Genomic DNA, 18,053 nt, shown 5'->3' with positions numbered 1-18,053 from the left:
CTTCTCTTGCACTCACTAGTGTAGCACAGGCCAACAGCAAGCAGCTTGAGTGAATCAAACATGCCCGGCCCGCTCACCTGGGTGGGTGAGAGCCGATCAGGAGCACTGACACTGTCTGTGTGTCACTTGGCTGCGGTTGATTCTGCTGCTGCACACCTCCCGAGTGTGGGAGCTTCAGCACTTCGGTTCACTTTTCTCTCCCTCTTGTCGGCACGTTTCCACCAGTGTTCTTGAGGTGAGGACTGCCTGGCTCTCGGTGCTGGAGCTGTATGAAATGCTCCTCACAGCACCACCCAAGCCCCCCTCGATACGAAGGCTTGCGCTTGTCATACAGAGATGTATCTGCACAGCTGCTCCCTTATGCATAAAAATGCACATGTGAGCTGGAGTTTTATGAGGCGGTACAGACTGGAAATCTGTTCTGGAAGAGAAATAATGGACGGAATTCTTAATGAAGAGTCGCATTAATCCACATTCAATTCAAGTTTGAAAAAAAAAAGAACAAAATAATGACACTGTGTGACAAGCGATCCCCGGTCAGTTTCCCCACTGCCATGCACGCCAGCACTTCCTGCCCTGCCACAAGCCACACAGCAGGAAGAATGGGCCGCAAGCCCTCAGTACTGAGCGGCCCTGAGGGAGTCTCCTGAAGAAAACCATCCAGCCTCACGCTGTGTTATGTAACTCCAAGCACTAGCAGGGTGCAGGAGCTTGTAAGAAGCCCTGTTCAAGAAGACACGCCTACACCCCCAGGTGAGCTACCTGTCTCCTGCTCTGTCCGGCTCTGTGGGGTCCCTCTCCATTATGGGAGAAGCAGAGTCTTGCAGAGGAGCTCTTCCACTGCTCTGACCACACTGCCTGCCAGCCCAGCCCAGCCCAATCCAGTCCAGTCCAGCTCAGTCCAGTCCAGTCCAGTATAGCCTAGCCCATCCAGCTCAGGCGGGTCAAGTCTAGCTCAATCCAGTCAAGCCCAGTCCAATCCAGTCAAGCCCAATCCAGTCCAGTCCAGTCCAGTCTAGCCCAGATCAGTCCAATCCAGTCCAATCCAGTCCAGTTCAGTCCAGTTCTGCCCAGCTCAGTCCAGTCCAGTCCAGTTCTGCCCAGTCCAGCCCCATCCAGTCCAGTCCAGCTCAGTCCAGTCCAGTCCATGGACAGAGATGGAAACACAGCTGGACCGGCGAGCAGTGGGCCAGAGCCACAGTGAGTGGAAAGACGGCTCTCGGCAGGAGCCCTGCGCCTGACCTAGAAACGTCACTTCAGGCTACGCAGAGCGGGCTCCTGGTGCGTGATGACCCCAGGCCAGCGAGCGAAGATGAATTTTCACTTGGATTCGAGTGCATTACTGTGTAGTCCTGCGTACAATTATGTTCAATATTATCGAACAGAGTTACAAATATGGAATTAAATCCTGCGATGATTAAACCCTGATGTTTTACAAAATCTCTATGAGAAAAATGATCTGTGAGTCTTGCTGTACGGCTATATTGTCTCAATCACTGGAGTTGGCTCAGCTGGATTATTAATTTCAGAACGTCCAGAGGCAAATGGTTTTAGCATACTCCTGCGGTTTGGAGTCGCACGGCACTTAGCGAGGCTAGAAACACCCTCGCTCAAGTCTCAATTTGCAGTGTTTCAAACACAAGGCCAAACGCAGGGCCTAGTGTAGGAAGGGCGACTCAAGACGCTTTTCATTGAACACAGAGACACCTAGTGGAATATCACTGAAGTTGCATCTGTTTTGCGAGTTATGCAATATTTAATTTATTATTTCTTCGGAGGACTGTGAAAATGTGGCTTTCATCACTTGCTTAATGCAGAATTTCGATAGGATGCTTTCTTAGGTTTTCAAATCCAGAAAATTAAAATTCAGTCAAGCTAAAGATGCTACAAATGAGGTGACTATTTCAAAATATATTCAATACGTGTCTACAGTTAAAACGATAATTAGATAAAAACGTTTATTGTATTGTAATATGTTTAAACACATAATACAGGGCAAGCGGTGCTCTTGAAAGGTGCAGAAATGTTTAGAAAACATTCCTTAAAATAGTCCGCTAAACCTTCTACAGCCAGCCATGAACTAATGTTCGTGATAGATATCCAAATCCTAAAATGAAATCTAACAATAAGAATGATGATTGGGTTATCCTCAAGTCGTTACATCTCATTCTGGCCATTATTCCTGCAAGGCATCAGCGACAGGAGCACTCTGCCCCGGCAGAAACCAACTGCGAGCGGCGGGTGAAGACGAACCAGCCATACTGCGCGCCCTCTAGCGGCGCACGTATGAAATGCACAAAGCCCAACCCGATCTAGTGCAAGAGCACAGCTCACGCAGAACAACACTCGGGAAACATGCTTCTGACACTCTGACACTCACTGCTTTTTGCATGGCTTGATGTTGACAAGGACATCTGTCCGAAAGGGATAAACGTGAGAAGGATATTGCTTCTCTGGTTATTGAGTTGAAATACTGGAATATTCACATTCACTTCCACATTGCAGGATGTTCACTGCAACATCTTCAACTGATTTAAGCGAGCCAAGGTGTCTGAACTCTCCTGAATACGTTCAACCCAATGTTAGAACTAAACCCTAAATGAATATATGATAAAATAAATTGAATAATAAATATTTGCTGAGTAATAAAGAAGTAACCCAAATGAGCCACAACCCAAACAACTGACTCTATCAAAAAACAAAGGACCGTAGACATCCTAGACCCTCAATCTGACCCAAAACATTCTCCCTACCTTAAAGCTTTGTCCCAATGCTTGGGGTCAGTCTACACTTCATCACAGACCCTGCGTGATCCTAATCACACTCACTAACCCTGACCCCACTGCAGAAAGCAGAACTGTCCTGAACGTCAGCCCCAGTGCGACTCCCTTGGAGCCCCTGCTTCTGAAAACCCACCTGCCTGATGTCACGTGGCAAGACCCAAGTCAATGAGCTACGGGGAAAAAGTAGCCGAAAAAAACGTCCTGCAACCTTAATCTCAACAAAATGGTGTTGCCTACAAGGAGAGAGTGGGGTGCAAATGAGGACCTGTTTATTTCAAACTTTCAAGCCTATTTGTTTGGCCCAGTGAAGAAGCTCTGAGTCTTGCCTGAAGAACTCCCTGTGGCTGGGAAGTGCCTATCCACTGACCCGCTGATCCAGGGAAAGCAGCTTCCTGTTGTTCTGCTCCTGATGGAAACATGCCTCACTTCCTCTCATTCTGTCCCTGCTGGGCAGACTCCAGAGGCCAGAAAGTCTCCCTGCCGGAGAGCTCAGCCATGCCCACAGAAGACGACTTCGCCTTCGGCGGTTCTAGAAGGCAAGCGAGGTATGTGGTCTTTTCTCAATCGAGAGAGGTTGGCAAGTCAACGGAATCTTGTGGTTCAACAGTTTAAAACAGACGGTGGTTAATGGTGCACAGTTTATCAGGTAAATAATCAGCCACGGTTCCTGTAACCTTCGCAATGACAGCTCGTCAGGATGTGACTTGCACATTCTGGTTACAGGGCTCTCTCCCAACAATGATTTTTTGCCTTTTGAATTTCTTAATTACCGGGAGCTAAAAAAAAAAAGGATCCTGGCATTTTATATCTGAAAAGAAAATGGTTTGAGTTCCACTTATTTCTGACAATATGAAACTAAAAATATTGGGCGGTTAACCAGCATCAAAGCGTGGAAAACGAAAGAGAGATGATATAAAATGCAGGATTTCATTATGTGAGCTTGTTGCATTGCTGCGTATCCATTTCAGAATCAAATAGTTTCTTAAATAGGAGGAAAAAAGGCATTTTAATATATAATAATGTTACAGGACAGTGATCGGAATGAAACCATGTTGTGGCAATGGGGCTTTATTACCCCTGAGCCTGTAGGGTCTGTATTAGTTAAGCCAGCTGTTATATCACCCTGCAACTCACAACTGCAGCCCATATTAAAGCCCAGCAGGTGGGAGAGCCTGGCCAGTACCTGGAAGGGAGACTCCTGGGAAAGCTAAGGCTGCTGCTGGAAGAGGTGTTAGTGGAGCCAGTATGGGATGCTTAACCTGCGGTCTCATCCTAATGCCCCCCTACAGAGATGGGGACACCATCCTTTGGATGAGATGTAAAACCGAGGTTCCGACTTTACCAATCATGGCCTCCTAATAATCCCCATCTCTGAACTGGCTTCATCACTCTGAGAGCTGATGTGCGGGGAGTGTACTGGCGCAATGGTGGAGCGGAGTCCCCATTACCTGTGAAGCACTATGGGTGGAGTGGCCAGAAAAGAGCGATATTAGTTTAAGGATTATTGATTTATTTAACCCCTGATTGTCACGGACGTCCAAAGGGACTAACCGTGGGGAGCAGGAGAGCGGAAAAAGACCCATCTGCGTAGCGGCGAGACGGGAAAAAGGCCCGGGCTCATAGTGCAAAGAGTTCAGGAATGCCGTATAGAAACCTATGCCCTCAGGGAGCGGACGTGGGGCGCCCTGGTGCTAGGCGGGTCTCAGGACATCCGAACGTCAATGCTGAGCGAGGACAGAGTACAAGACCCGGAAATATACAGCCCAAGGGAAAGAGAGGGACAGGAAGGACAGCAGACCAGACACTAGGGACAGGACAGAGAAGGAGCGCCCTCTGGCTGCAGAGGGCGTGACACTGATCCTCTGAGGGCCGCAGTTTGCAGACCCTCGGGTACTCGTGGCCGTTGTGCTGGCGGAGCCGTGTGTTTGAAGGTCTTCTGTGTGGCGTCAGGGGGCTGGGCTTTACTGCAGAGAGTGGGCACTGACTGTGGGTCCAGGGTCGAACCGCAGCTGTGACACTTTGCTCGGAAGCTTCTCCAATCTTAAAGATTCAGTTTCAGCTTTGTTAACCCCAGAGGGAGGGTCACAAACAAAGGGTTCAGGACAAACTGTTTTTCAGGAAATAAAATACTTATTTTACATTACTTAAGAGTGACATCGCAAAGGGGATAAACGATTTCCAGCATGTATTAATGCTGCCCCTCAGTGCTCCTCAGAGGAGTCCTCCAGACAGGAGCAGTGTAAATTCACAGTGGAGGGGGAGTCGCGTGCTCTTAGCCCTCTTGACAACCCTCTGTTTGCGTCATTCAGGTTGATCTGATCCACCCCAGTGATTTTGCTAATTATGATCGGGATTTGGGCAGCACAGTGGTGCAGTGATGAGCATTGCAGCCCTGGGTTCAATACCCAGGGTGCAGTCTGTGTGGAGTTTGTGTGATCTCTCCATGTTTGTGTGGGTTTCCTCACAGTCCAAAGTCATGCCGGGAGGTTCATTGGCTTCTGGGAAGCCTGGTGTGAGTGTGTGTGCTCTGAGGTGAACTGGTGAACTGGTGTCCTGTCCAGGGTGTAGGCTGCCTTGCACCTGTTGCCTGCCGGGATATGCTCTGGCTCCACTGTGACCCTGTATTGCATAACACAGTTGGAAGACGGATGGATGTTCACTATTTTTCCTTCCCAACCAATTACAACTTGTGGTACTGATGTTACCAAACCAACAGTTTCAATAAATGAAAACAGTTAAAATAGCTCTGTCCACCTTAAAGAAGCTGAGCTGTCTTTGAAAAAAAAAAGTCTGCATCGATGTTGATTGATGTTAAAATCTTGAAATATAGGCAGAAGATGACACCAGTGCACACAACTACCATTTATGACTCTCATGATCACAGTGTAGAGAAATCTGTTTTATCTCTTTGCTTCTTGTCATCATCCTAGAAGCTGCCATTTCTATTCTTCTTGAAAACTGGGTGAAGTACAAGGACCCAGAAAGTCAGTCTGTGGCGCACAGGAGACCCCTCAGACACCTGCAGAGACACAGACCAGCTGGTCGCCCTTATATCGCCCGTTTCTGCGTCAGTGGGGAGCACAGGGCAGCTGCTGGCCTGAGCAGCTCAGCAGCTTGTTCACTGACTCCTGTCTCCTGGATCCTGGGAGTCTGTAGGGTGGCAGGCATTTTCCTGTCAAACCATCTTTAAACTGTTAAAGAAACAACAAACTGCTTTCAAACCCTGTCCATCTCAAGACATTACTGGTCGAGTAAGGGGGTCACAGAGAGGAGCCATACTGCCCGTCTCGTCCTCTGGTAGCTGGGATTTAATGGATCACAGATCTCATCCAGCTGTTTCTTGGAAGAATTCTGGGTATCGGCGTCAACAACGTGGCTGGGCAGCTTGTTCCAGACTCCCACAGCCCTTTGTGTGAATAAGAGCACCTCTAAAGCTGTTAGTAATGCCTTCTTTTTCTGTGAGGCACCATAACATCCCATAGATCCGCTCTCTGGTCGACTTTGTAATGTTTCTTAATGGTCAAAGGGGCCCAATTCCACATGCCTGGGTAAGCCATCTTTCCTGTGGGACCAACAGTACTTTTGTTGAAATTCGGATGATTATCCAACTACTGCATGAAACAACTGCAATGGATTGTAAAAAACATCCAGAGCGACTAGCAAACACCAATCAGTGGATGTTATCCAGACAGAGATGGGAGAAACGTGCTGCAAAGCAGCTGAACACAAAAATAGCTTGAGCGCAGTATTGCAACGTGACCACCAGGGGGCGGACCAAGGCTGCCATGTATTTGAATCACGGGTGTCTCACGTACACACAGCCGCGAGCAAGCCGATATGTTCATCTGACTTTCGAAAAAACTGTGACAGAAAAAAGGCAGCTACTCCCGACTCCAGGGGGGGCCTTGTCCCACATAACCGAACAGACAGCAGACAGCACTTTTGTTTCTTCTGTCTGTCTGTCTGTGCACCAACACTGCTGCTGTAAAACAACTTGCCCCTGGGGATAATAAAGACTCTCTCTTCCCATCCAAGCAGAAACTGCGCAGATATCAACACATATACAGTACACACAGAAATAGCTCGGCAAATACCAAAAATAACTCAAATACATTGTCTAAGTTTCTTGGGAAATGACTTGTTGGGGTAGGAGGTCCTAAAGCAGCCGTGGACAAATAAAAAATAAATGGGAAATCAATAAGCATGAGGTCACCTGCACTGGACAGCTAGAGGAGAAAAACCTACGACAGCTAGAGGAGAAAAGACAATAACAACTCCAGGCTGTATTTAATCAGAAAGTTAAGATGTCGATCGCTGAAAGAGTGGAGATGGAGCGAATCTGCTTGGGACTGTGCACGCTGCTTATAGAGCCTGATTCTCGGCTTCCTCCCCTCCGCTGCGCAGACTAATTTTATGCACGGAGTGTCTATTGTGCCTGTCACTCTCATTGTACCCACAGCTATGTGAAACATCTCAAGCACTGGGGCTTAAGCAAGGAGTTAGCAGGGCTATGACACTAATGATCCAACTCCGAAACAGGCTTATCCAGCAGGACGCCCAGCACAAACTAAAACAACTGCTGACAGACACACCACTCCACCGGGAATGGACTGTCGGAGAAGGAGCACCAGCTGTGGGAAACACGGCAGCTCTTGAAGGTAAGAGATTGACCGAGCTGCGCAGGGGTGTGCTTTCCTCCACATTTCGTTCTGAGTTTGTGAGACGATGCTCTTCTCTTGCGCAGATGCATTCTCCTTGCAACTGTGCTGTAAATCGGAGACGGTAAACACTGCCACCTGCATCTCAGGGCAGAAATGGACTAGGTTCTGGACATTACAGGACACAATTACAGGACAAGAGACACTACAGAAAGACTTTGATTCGGACTCACAGAAATAATAGACACGCTTTACCAGTAGAACTTGCAATGAAAGAGCAGCATGCTAGGTGTTCAGATCTGTGGGGTGTACAGTGCGCTGTGTTGGGACCAGTGTGTCGGTATCACTGGGGTGTACAGTGCGCTGTGTTGGGACCAGTGTGTCGGTATCGGTGGGGTGTACAGTGCGCTGTGTTGGGATCGGTGTGTCGGTATCACTGGGGTGTACAGTGCGCTGTGTTGGGATCGGTGTGTCGGTATCACTGGTGTGTACAGTGCGCTGTGTTGGGATCAGTGTGTCGGTATCACTGGGGTGTACAGTGCGCTGTGTTGGGATCGGTGTGTCGGTATCGGTGGGGTGTACAGTGCGCTGTGTTGGGATCGGTGTGTCGGTATCACTGGGGTGTACAGTGCGCTGTGTTGAGATCGGTGTGTCGGTATCACTGGGGTGTACAGTGCGCTGTGTTGGGATCAGTGTGTCGGTATCACTGGGGTGTACAGTGCGCTGTGTTGGGATTGGTGTGTCGGTATCGGTGGGGTGTACAGTAGGCTGTGTTGGGATCGGTGTGTCGGTATCGGTGGGGTGTACAGTGCGCTGTGTTGGGATCGGTGTGTCGGTATCGGTGGGGTGTACAGTAGGCTGTGTTGGGATCGGTGTGTCGGTATCGGTGGGGTGTACAGTAGGCTGTGTTGGGATCTTCCGGCTGTTCCAGTTTCCTCCCTCAGTGTGTGTTTGTGTCTATGTGTGCCCTGCGATGGACTCCAGGGTGTGTTATACTAGGGGGAATAGGCTTCAGCACCCCCATCACCCTGAACTGGATGAAACGATTAGAAAATGAGTGGATGTTTTGGAATAGGGGTGTCATTATAAGTAGCTGAATGGGAAAAAACAATTTTGAAAATATATTATTTCCAAGTGACTATTTTCAGCTTGCAATGTTAGGGGGGAATTGTTTAGGTCTCATTTTGGGGAGAATGTGGGTGCTCTTCCACCAGCTAATGGAATGTGGCTGCAAGTGTTCCAGCTCTTTGAATTAAACTGGTGCAAGACTCTGACACAGACACCAGATATCACTCAACAATGGTTCCTCTACAAAACATGACTCACTGCAAACTGGAAAGAAAATCAAATGAGTTTGATGAACCTCTTCAGCAAAATGTAAACAAAGCAAAAGTATTCATCAGTGCTAATGTTCATTTTTGCTAAGCAACACAGACACCTGGGAAATGGGCCGTAAACACTGAGCATGGAAAGCTCAATATCTCCCAGCCTGAGCAAACACTGACCTGCACAAATGATGCACTGCACTGTGATCTGTCTGGAGACTCCTGAGCCCCTCCTTCTCTCTGTGAGTTTTAAGCACTTGTTTAACATTTTCAGTTGAATACAACTCAAGGTTAATTAGTAGAGGGGAAAGTACAGGTTAAAAACAGACATTATTATTGTTCTCCTTGAATAGTGAGATACGAACGGTGAAGAATAGATATTGCTGTGACGTGCTCAAGTTATTAATTGACATCCAAAGGTTCACACTAAGTTGCTAGGGCCATTCAAGTACAAATTAACTCAGGGAATTCAGAAAATCTAGTTAGGAACTATACCTCTCATTATTATGTTTGCAATGCAAGATAGATTTTTCCCTGTAGAAGTTGTGCAGTAATTTCCCTTGTTTCTTCTGATTTGTTAGTCTTGGAGGTGGGGCTGTGTCACAGGTATTTATTCATTATGCTTAATGTAACAGAGCCCAGTCCCAGAAAGTACAGTACATTGAACCATCTGTGGCCTCTCGTAGACACTGCACTGCATTTAATACCTCCTGCTGTTAATTCTTAGCAGCTTCAAAAACATTGTGTCCAGAAGGTCCGTTTTTTAAAGAACTGTTGTAATTGCTCTACAGGATAGAGTACCAGTCAAATGTCATTCCTGTAATGATGGTCGTTTCTACCAAGATGCTCTCCAGACTGGTTTATTTTTTTTGTAACAGGTGTGTGTACCATACAAATGATAAATTGCCACAGATTCTGATCTTATTAAAATCATCTTTGGTCACAGGCTGTTATGCTTGTCAGCATTATATTATCAAAGACTGAAAAATGGATAAAATAATTCACACTTTTCTTACATTTTCTCTTTAATGCTAAACCCCAGAATTGCATATATTATTGTTGATATATTTGAAAATATATCCTCTTACAATTAATTCATTTTAATATAGTAAAACAAAACAATTAAAATGTTTAAGTTATTACAATCAGGCTTGATTTTGGAAAACAATTCTGACAGACACACACCCTTTCTTCCCAGTCATTATTAAGAAAGATCAAATCAATTTCAGTAGACAAGAAAGCCACCGTTTGACAAAAATGTCTACCAGGCAGCAACCGTGAAGCAATCTCGATGAAGAGGACTGCTGTTAAAATCTGCTTATACCGTCAATTTAACATTCCCTCAGTGGGCTTGGATGGTCTTTTAAAATATTGATATGTTTTAAAATAATTCATATAATTTGTTTATGGTAATATTCTTAATTTCCTGATGCCCCAAAACACCATCACTCTCATGTGAGTAGACGCTGTTTCTGAGCAAAAATTAATCTGTTTCACACAGGAATAGTCAGTTGCGACATTTTGCTTCCACCCGTGAAAAAACAATAAAGTCAAATTAAAGTTAAATGATCATTTAAAATCTCGCGCTATTTCTCTATTTTGTCAGCACTTTCTGCCACCTTTTGGAAGGCTGTGTATCAAGTTCACGGATGACACTAAAACAGAAGGAGTATCAAACACTGTTTGCTAAGGCAGCTGCGAAGGAAATTCAAAATGATTTAGATAGAGTTCAAGACTGAGTGGACACCTGGCTATTGACATTTAATGTGGACAAATTAGGACTGCAGAAACATAAACCTTAGTGAGAGCAATATAAAAAAAAAATGTGTTTGAAGAATGTAGAATGTGTCAGGATGCAAAGAGTCGCTGCGCAGTCCAGTGAAGGTCTGAGAAGAGTTAAATATAACGAAAATGGCCACTTCCAGAGAACACCGAAGGAGACACATGAGGTGTGTTTTACAGGGATTTATAGTCCCAGTCCAGCCATGTTATTACCATGAATGGGGGTTTAAGAGTCCACATTCTACCTACGGCCCAGTGGCTATTCTTGATGATGTTGTCCTGACTTTCAGCTATTTCTGTGGTGTCACGTACAACAGCAGGAGTCTGTTCAAGGTTCTCTAAAGCCAGGTCAGGAGTCCAGGTCAATGACCCCAGACCAGAGCCAGATATGTACAAATGCAAATCAGCGTATGTTATGTTGCATTGTGTTGTACAGTACACTAGTTCACCTCGTTTATGTAGAATGACACATAATTGTAGTCGCTGCTGATGAGGAGTTGATCCAGAGAACAGCAAGCAAATGCATTTCCTGAGCTTTATCAAAGAACAAGTACTGTAAGGCTGAACATGATACAAGTATTCAAAATCCTCAAAGGAAGTGACAAAGGCAGCCTAGTGGACTTCTTCACAATCAACAATGAAACGATAAGCAGTGCTTTACATCACAGAGTCTCCATGTGCTCCACATGTAGGAGGGACCCAGTCCACCCACTGCACAGCAGACCGGGAGGACGAGAGAAACTTCTTCAGCCATTGAACTGTGGGGGAACTTCTGGCCGCACAAGCCCGGCATGGACCTTAACCAGACCTCTGGGACTCATGCCCTCCTCTTGATACCCGATACACCGATAATCAGGGCCTCAGTTTACTGACCCAGCCACCACGGGGTCCAGAGGGAACAGCGCCACCTACTGGTCTACCACTGCAGTTGCGGCAGCGACCTGGACTTCCCTGGAGGACTCCCACCCCCGTACCGGCCAAGCCCAGCCTTGTTTGTGAGAGCTGAGGAGATCAAGCTACAAGGTCGTGTAACTGCTGTCGACTAACTATGTAGCAGTCCTTTTAAACTGAGAACAGGAGGCCCTTCTGCACTGAGAGGCGCGTGGGTGCGACTCAAGGCACGCAGCCGTGTTGTTAATACCCCATACCCGTGCTTTCGTGAACAAATGGCTGTATGAGATTCTCAGAACAATTATCCACAAGTCATCACGTGCTTGCTAGATGGGCTTGTTGTCCGCCTTTCCTGGGTAACCTTTCCGGCTAGGAGCTCCAGTTCATTCCGAGCGTTTGTACAGAAGTAGGAAACACTCCCGTCTATCACCGCGCTGCGCAGGCCGGGTGGGATTCAAGATCAGAAGGAAAGACGTCACGCACGGTGAACCCCGAGGTCAGATCGCGTCCTTGTCATGCCTTTTTTTTTATTGCAACAACCAAAATAGATACAATACAAACAAGAGTACATATAACGTCAATAACATCATCAGGTTTACATTCTGTTATACAATCGCACTTTACAAAAAAAAAAGATTAAACAAGATAAAGAAAGGCAAGGACCGCACAGCTTTCATGTTCTTACATGTAGAAACAGCCTGTAGATACGCTCTTACGTCTGTTTTAAACTGTTCAAACATGGGTGTCTTCCCGGACCCAGACCAGTTCATTTTATATGTATATAATAACGTGCAAGTATAATGATTAAGTCAATGACAAAGAATGTTCTCATATTATTTTCAATGGGATTAAAAATTAACATAACATCTATGGAAAAGTAATGTCAATATAGACTCTTTCTTTATATGACTTTGCAGATCAATCCAGACTGTTTTAACAACGTCATAACCAAAACAAATATTATAAAGTTTCAGGACTACTTTCGCAAAAGACAGCTATCATCTATATCAATTCCAAAACTCTGCACAACGAGGGTCTTCACGGGGGTATCTTCGATGAATAAGTCATATGATACCTCCTTAACCTTATTGCTTATACTATATTTGCTTGACTTCATCCACATTTTATTCCATAGAACTGGTCTCCCAAGTAAGGTGTTCCAAAATAGTTTGGCGAGAACTTTAAAAAGTTCAACCCGCACATTTTCACGCTCGGAACAGACGCACTCTTAACACACCTTCACTCCGCGTCGTGATCCTGGTGACACATCCCGGAACCGGGCCGTTGCTGCGGAGCGCTTCTGTTTCGGCTGGAGCAGTGTTATACATACAGCCGGTCCAACATCAGAACCCTGAACATCCGGAAAACGTGCGCATCTCTGATCTTGCTCGCTAGCTCCGGTGCTGTGCGCTTCTCTCGTCAACGCGTTTTTCCCTTCATACGCAATAACTTCGCGTTTCGATGCAACTCAGCCGCAGCATGCTTTGCCGTGTGTCTGTGCTTGAAACATCAGGGCCTTGGTTTGCGAAACGGAGCCAACAGCCGGTGCAAACGTGCCCCGCAGGGCAGCGCTGTGCAGGAGGAACCGGCCCGTCCCCGACTCTGAACATCGCGCATGAACACGCCGGGCTCTCGGGTGTTTGAAGGAAACAGTTCAGGGGTAATGCGTTAAAAAAATGTAACATGCTCCCTTCAAAGTGAGCCCCACTCCACTCCACCACTGGGCGTTCACTGGTGCTGAAAGAGAGAGAACACAACCAAAGAGCCACAGCCCTCTATCAGGAAAGCCGCTGTCACCTTGAGAGCCCCCCGTGAAGGTCCAGTTATATGTCCTATTTCAATGCACTTTAACAGAGGTGACACCGTTTCTGCGCCCTCCTCGTCACGGCGTTTTAAACACACACTCCCTCCGCTTGCACAGACTTTGAAACCCCCCCCCCTGTCTGCCGAACTGTCCTCGATTTTCCACCCAGCCCCATAGTTACTGAAACTGCCGAGTCAGGAGTCATCAGGGACACCGGTAAGAAACTAAATGCTAATAATTATTCCTCGTTGCTCAGATGTGGAGCGAAGCCATAAAAAATGCGCTGGGTTTTGTTTGTTATTGCTCTCTTATTTCCCTCCCTCCTCCTGCGAGCGGCTCTCTCGCAGGTGACCCGTGCGGGAAGGTCAGGCCGTCCGTACTGTAGGTGTTGGTGGGAGAGAAATCTCTCGGACCCCCCTGTCCAGCTTTAAAAGCCACAAATTTAGCAGCAAGCTTTAATAGCTTTCCGAGGCTTTCACCGCCGGAGAAGTAAGGACGTAATTTATCGGGGGACGTCACTGGGGGATTTCAGAGTCAGCCAGCCTGACTCGAACGCAGCCTTCTAGAACAGGTAGGCGAGAGAGCTCATTAATCCAGCCAAGCGCTCTCCGACTGTCTCAGCCTCCGGTGCGCAGACAGATGAGTCTGCGTGCGGAAATTATCTGGGTTTCTGTCCTTTGATGCAAAATAACGGTCGTGTTTTGTTTTGGGAACGTAACGTGAAATGCAGGGCGGAGAAAAGCGAAATAGTATCACCGCTAGCCCCTCCGTCCGTAGGTTTTGGGACACTGCAGAAGTGTTAAACAGAAAATAACGTCTCATTTTGCTTTTAAAGTAGACTGCATTCAGAGCTTCCTTTTAGGTAGTTTTTCTGAAGTTGGAAACACGTACGTTAGGTATGAGCATAAACAAAGTGAACTGAAGTCGGACGCTAAAACCTTTTCACAACAAGACAGCTCACGTCAGGCACTTGTTAGAAAACAACATGCCTGGTGACAAATAAATTATCCTGTAAAAAAAGTGATTTTCAAGGAATAATGTAGTCACCTCTCGTATATATAGAAAAAATAAACATCTAAACTAATAGCTAATATCTAACACCTTACGGTTACTTGTTTCAGTTACCTGCTTTTAAACAAAACACGAATCACTGAGACTCCTAATATGAACTTTCCAAAGAAAGCAGCATAATCTAGTCAAATTTCAGTTGGTTTTGCTGCATTGATTGAAATATCTATTGTAGTGATGAAGAAGCAGATTATGATGATGATTTGTGTAGACAAATATTCAGATTTCAGCAAGGTCAAAGTGGGAAAGTATGACCAGGTAAGTTTAAAGAGGAAAATACTAAGCTCTTCTGTACACAAAGAGTCTCAGGAGTATGGAACAAGCTGCTCTGGCATGCTTCTGAAGCCCATACTCTGGGATCCCTCAAGGCTGAAGTACGATTCTAGCATCAACACGGCTCCTAGCTACGAAGATAACAAGACAGGCTGAACAGCACCTCATTTGTAGCCTTCCTTACATCAGACAGCTCAGATCAACAGCTGTGTCTCAAAACATGGCACTCATGGAAAAAAGGACAAGCACATAATCTCCTAGCCCTGCTCAGCTGAAACAGAGAAGGACCTGCACTCTGAGTGGTTCGGAGGCTGTGTTGTACGGCGGTCCTCATTCGCCTCAGCCCTGCAGCACAGCAGGTCCGAGCCCGGAGCCTGCCAGGCTCAAGATACTCCTTGCTGTCTTCACTGTTTGCTTTGCCTGGGAGTGGAAGTCGTCAGATCTCACGGCAGTGTGTTGACTCTGCCAGTGTGCATGGGAGCTGTCCGTGGTTGCTAGGATTTCTGAACTCGACCACGATGAACACAATGTTCCCTGTCCTCAGTAACAAATTGCGTAAAACATGGTGCAGGTTTTGGTCCTTGGATTCAAGACTGAGTTCATCGTGATTGTGCCAAAATCACATACTATTCTTATGCAATATAAAACAAAAGAGAAAATGTGCATTACCTTTAAGTACAAGCAACACTTACGTGGACACATTGAAGTAAAATAAATAGATTGGCAGTGAGGCTAGCACACAGTATGGATAAAGCAAACACCTTTTGGATGTAATATATACTGTGCGTTGTTTACTCAAATGTTCAAGAAGAGGACAGCTCTCCACTTCTGTTTCTTGTGATGGCAGAAGCAGGAAGGGAGGCCTGTCTCAGCTCGGGCAATTGATGAGGACTGAAGGAAGCACTTTGCCCACACAGCGTTATTGACAAATGTACAGGCTGTGCTGGGAAAGTGGCATGTAAATCTCCCAGCTCCCAGGTGCCCAGTTAAAATAAACTGCTGGCAATTTCCAAAGTGCACTGCATCGACCCCACTCTCCACGCACTGACCCCCGCCGACACGCTCGCCATAACTCACACAGCCTGCCTAAACACTTCTCTTATATGAATATGCATGCCATCGGGAGCTTTAATGAACGAGAGGTTGAGTCTGTTAGTGACAGCATACCCATACAAGGCTAGTATAATCCAAGTGCACTCGTTGGTAGAAGTCAAATGTGCGTTGTGAAGCACGAGATTGAGCCGGGTTCGTTAGCAGCTGCGAGATCTGTCCGTAATAAAACCACTTTTGAGGCCGTGCATCAGTCATTTTTAAGCCATTGTACATAGGGTTGGGTGGCAAGGTGGAGCGATGGCTACTAGCTCTGGGGCCCCGGGTTTAATTCCAGACCTGGACTGCTGTCTGTGTGGAGTTTGCATGTTCACGTGGGGTTCCTCCCACAGTCCAAAAACATACTGGTAGGGTAATTGGTTTCTGGGGGAATTCGCCATGGTGTGTGCGTGTGCGTGTGCGTGTGTGTACCCTGCTTGCACCCATTGCTTGCTGGAATAGACTCCAGCTGCCCCGCAACTCTGAATTGGTAGCGGAGGAGTGGTTAGAAATTGGATGAATGTAAATAATCATCATAACCTGCCTGAGTTGCACACATTCGATTAGGTTTCTGGCCCAAACGGGGCCGACTCTGAAGCTGCTGTACATGCCTGTAATCTTAATTCCCCCTCAGCTCTGTTGTCTGTTCTGTGCTCTGTTTGATTGCGATGGCTCTATCGCCCCCCAACCAAGAGGAGGAAAATGAAATATTAAAGGAGAGCTTATTCTGGCTTGTGTCACGAGGTTTTCAAAGAGTGCCCACCTGCAAAATGTTATCATGAAAACGCACTATAGCCTCAGACAGGAATGGCATAAAGAGGAGTTTCCCCAGCGGAGCATCAGAATTGTGGACCAAAAGCAGGCGTTTGAGCTGACTTTCCTTCTTTTAGGTACATAACTAGAGACTGTGCTCTAGTTGTGTACGCAGTCATTTGTGTAGTGTGAGGAGAAATTAGGTATTTTGAGGATAGCTCCTTTGCAGTATGATGGAACAGTGCTTGCTCAGTATTCTCCTGCTGAAATTGACTTTTTAGAATTGTTTTCACTCAGACTGCAATTGTGATACTGTATGCTGGCATTGATCAAATACAGGGAAAACAAATTTCTTTAAAAACATTCAATCAGTAAGTTCTGCTTCTTTGATGGTGCTTGTCCTTGGGATAACCTAGGGAATGCTTTGGTAGGCACCTAATTTACAACAGGGACTCTCAAGTCAGAAGAGTCCCAGGGGATCTCTTGCTGTTATTATCCATCCTTTCTGTGTGAAGGTAAGCTAGGCACAGCACTGGGCTGCATGAACAGTGGATTTATTACTCTCATCTGCTTTTGGCTTGTTTGAATCAATATATGGGTGGGCTTTTACATTCATACTCCGTTTTATGAAGAGGTAAAAAAGGGCGGAAAAGACCTGTTTCACAGACAAGCAGGCTGACTCCAGAATGATAGGTATTGATTTCCGAGACCGGGACAGTGCGTCATAAAAATAACAATGATTCATTCGTTTTTACTACAACAATGTTATGATTCACAAGTAATACAAGATAACTTGCTTTATGAGAGTAAGACTAAAAGACATCACAAATACTACACAAACACTACACAGCACCATATACAGTATAATCATGTATAGTCCTTTACAAATATTTGTGCAAATGACACTAACTGTGTCGCATAGTTACAACTGAAAGGTGAGAGTGGTCCCTGAGATACAGTGGCCCTAGCATGTTCATGTGAAATTCTTTTTTCCAATCTGATTTTTTTTTCATATACTCTGCTACACATACATTGGATTGTGTAGTAGAGTGGTTACAAAAGAGCTACGGCATGTGTTTTTTTACCCTTGATCAAGAAAAGTGTCATTCAGAAAAACTGTTTAAGATATCTTCCCTGGTCACAAATAATGACTTGTGCACCTCTCTACAAACACCCTGTCTTTCTCTCCATGTGTTCTCCCATCCCAGCAATGTTCGGGTCTCCCTCTAAGAACCATTCAGCCTGACTATTCGGTATGTGTTCACTATACTGGCACCCTGTAACTAGCCCCAGCCTTGCTCTTAGACAGATTGGCTGTTCATGTTGCCTAACTCAATAAAATATAGCTGTCCACAGTGCAGTCAATCACTACATGCTCCCATTTTAGTTCTTTACATAAAATACATACAAATCTGCATATGCACAGGGACGTGAGGGTTTTAATTACACTAACGGGCTCTCCTTCAGGAACTGTGCTGCACTGCCAAGTCTGCTGGGAGCTACTATCAGTGTGCTGTCTGCTCAGACAATAATTTTACATTTCTCTGAAAATCACCTAAAAACATGATGCACAGAGGGCTGACTGGCTCCACAATAGCTGGGCTTCTTCCAATGAGCTCTGGACTTC

General features: G+C 46.0%; 1 protein-coding gene across 4 annotated transcripts in view; it reads left to right on the top strand.

The window, feature by feature from the left end:
- The first annotated feature begins 3,278 nt into the window (after nt 1-3,278).
- Nucleotides 3,279-18,053, top strand: part of LOC148837198 (calcium-activated potassium channel subunit beta-2-like) — a 28,645-nt gene continuing 13,870 nt past the window's right edge. For 3 of the 4 annotated variants that reach the window (XR_016091016.1, XR_016091015.1, XR_016091014.1), the window contains exon 1: nt 7,307-7,441. The gene's annotated coding sequence lies outside the window, so the exon portion shown is untranslated. Of the gene's footprint in view, nt 3,329-7,306; nt 7,442-18,053 lie in introns of those variants that run through there. The other variant, XM_088914991.1, reaches the window with a different exon arrangement.

The sequence above is a fragment of the Atractosteus spatula genome, chromosome 4 (genome assembly GCF_055471065.1).
Source record: "Atractosteus spatula isolate fAtrSpa1 chromosome 4, fAtrSpa1.hap1, whole genome shotgun sequence".
Lineage (NCBI taxonomy): Eukaryota > Metazoa > Chordata > Actinopteri > Semionotiformes > Lepisosteidae > Atractosteus > Atractosteus spatula.
The sequence above is the reverse complement of the archived record's forward strand: the minus strand, read 5'-3'. Positions and strand labels throughout refer to the sequence as shown.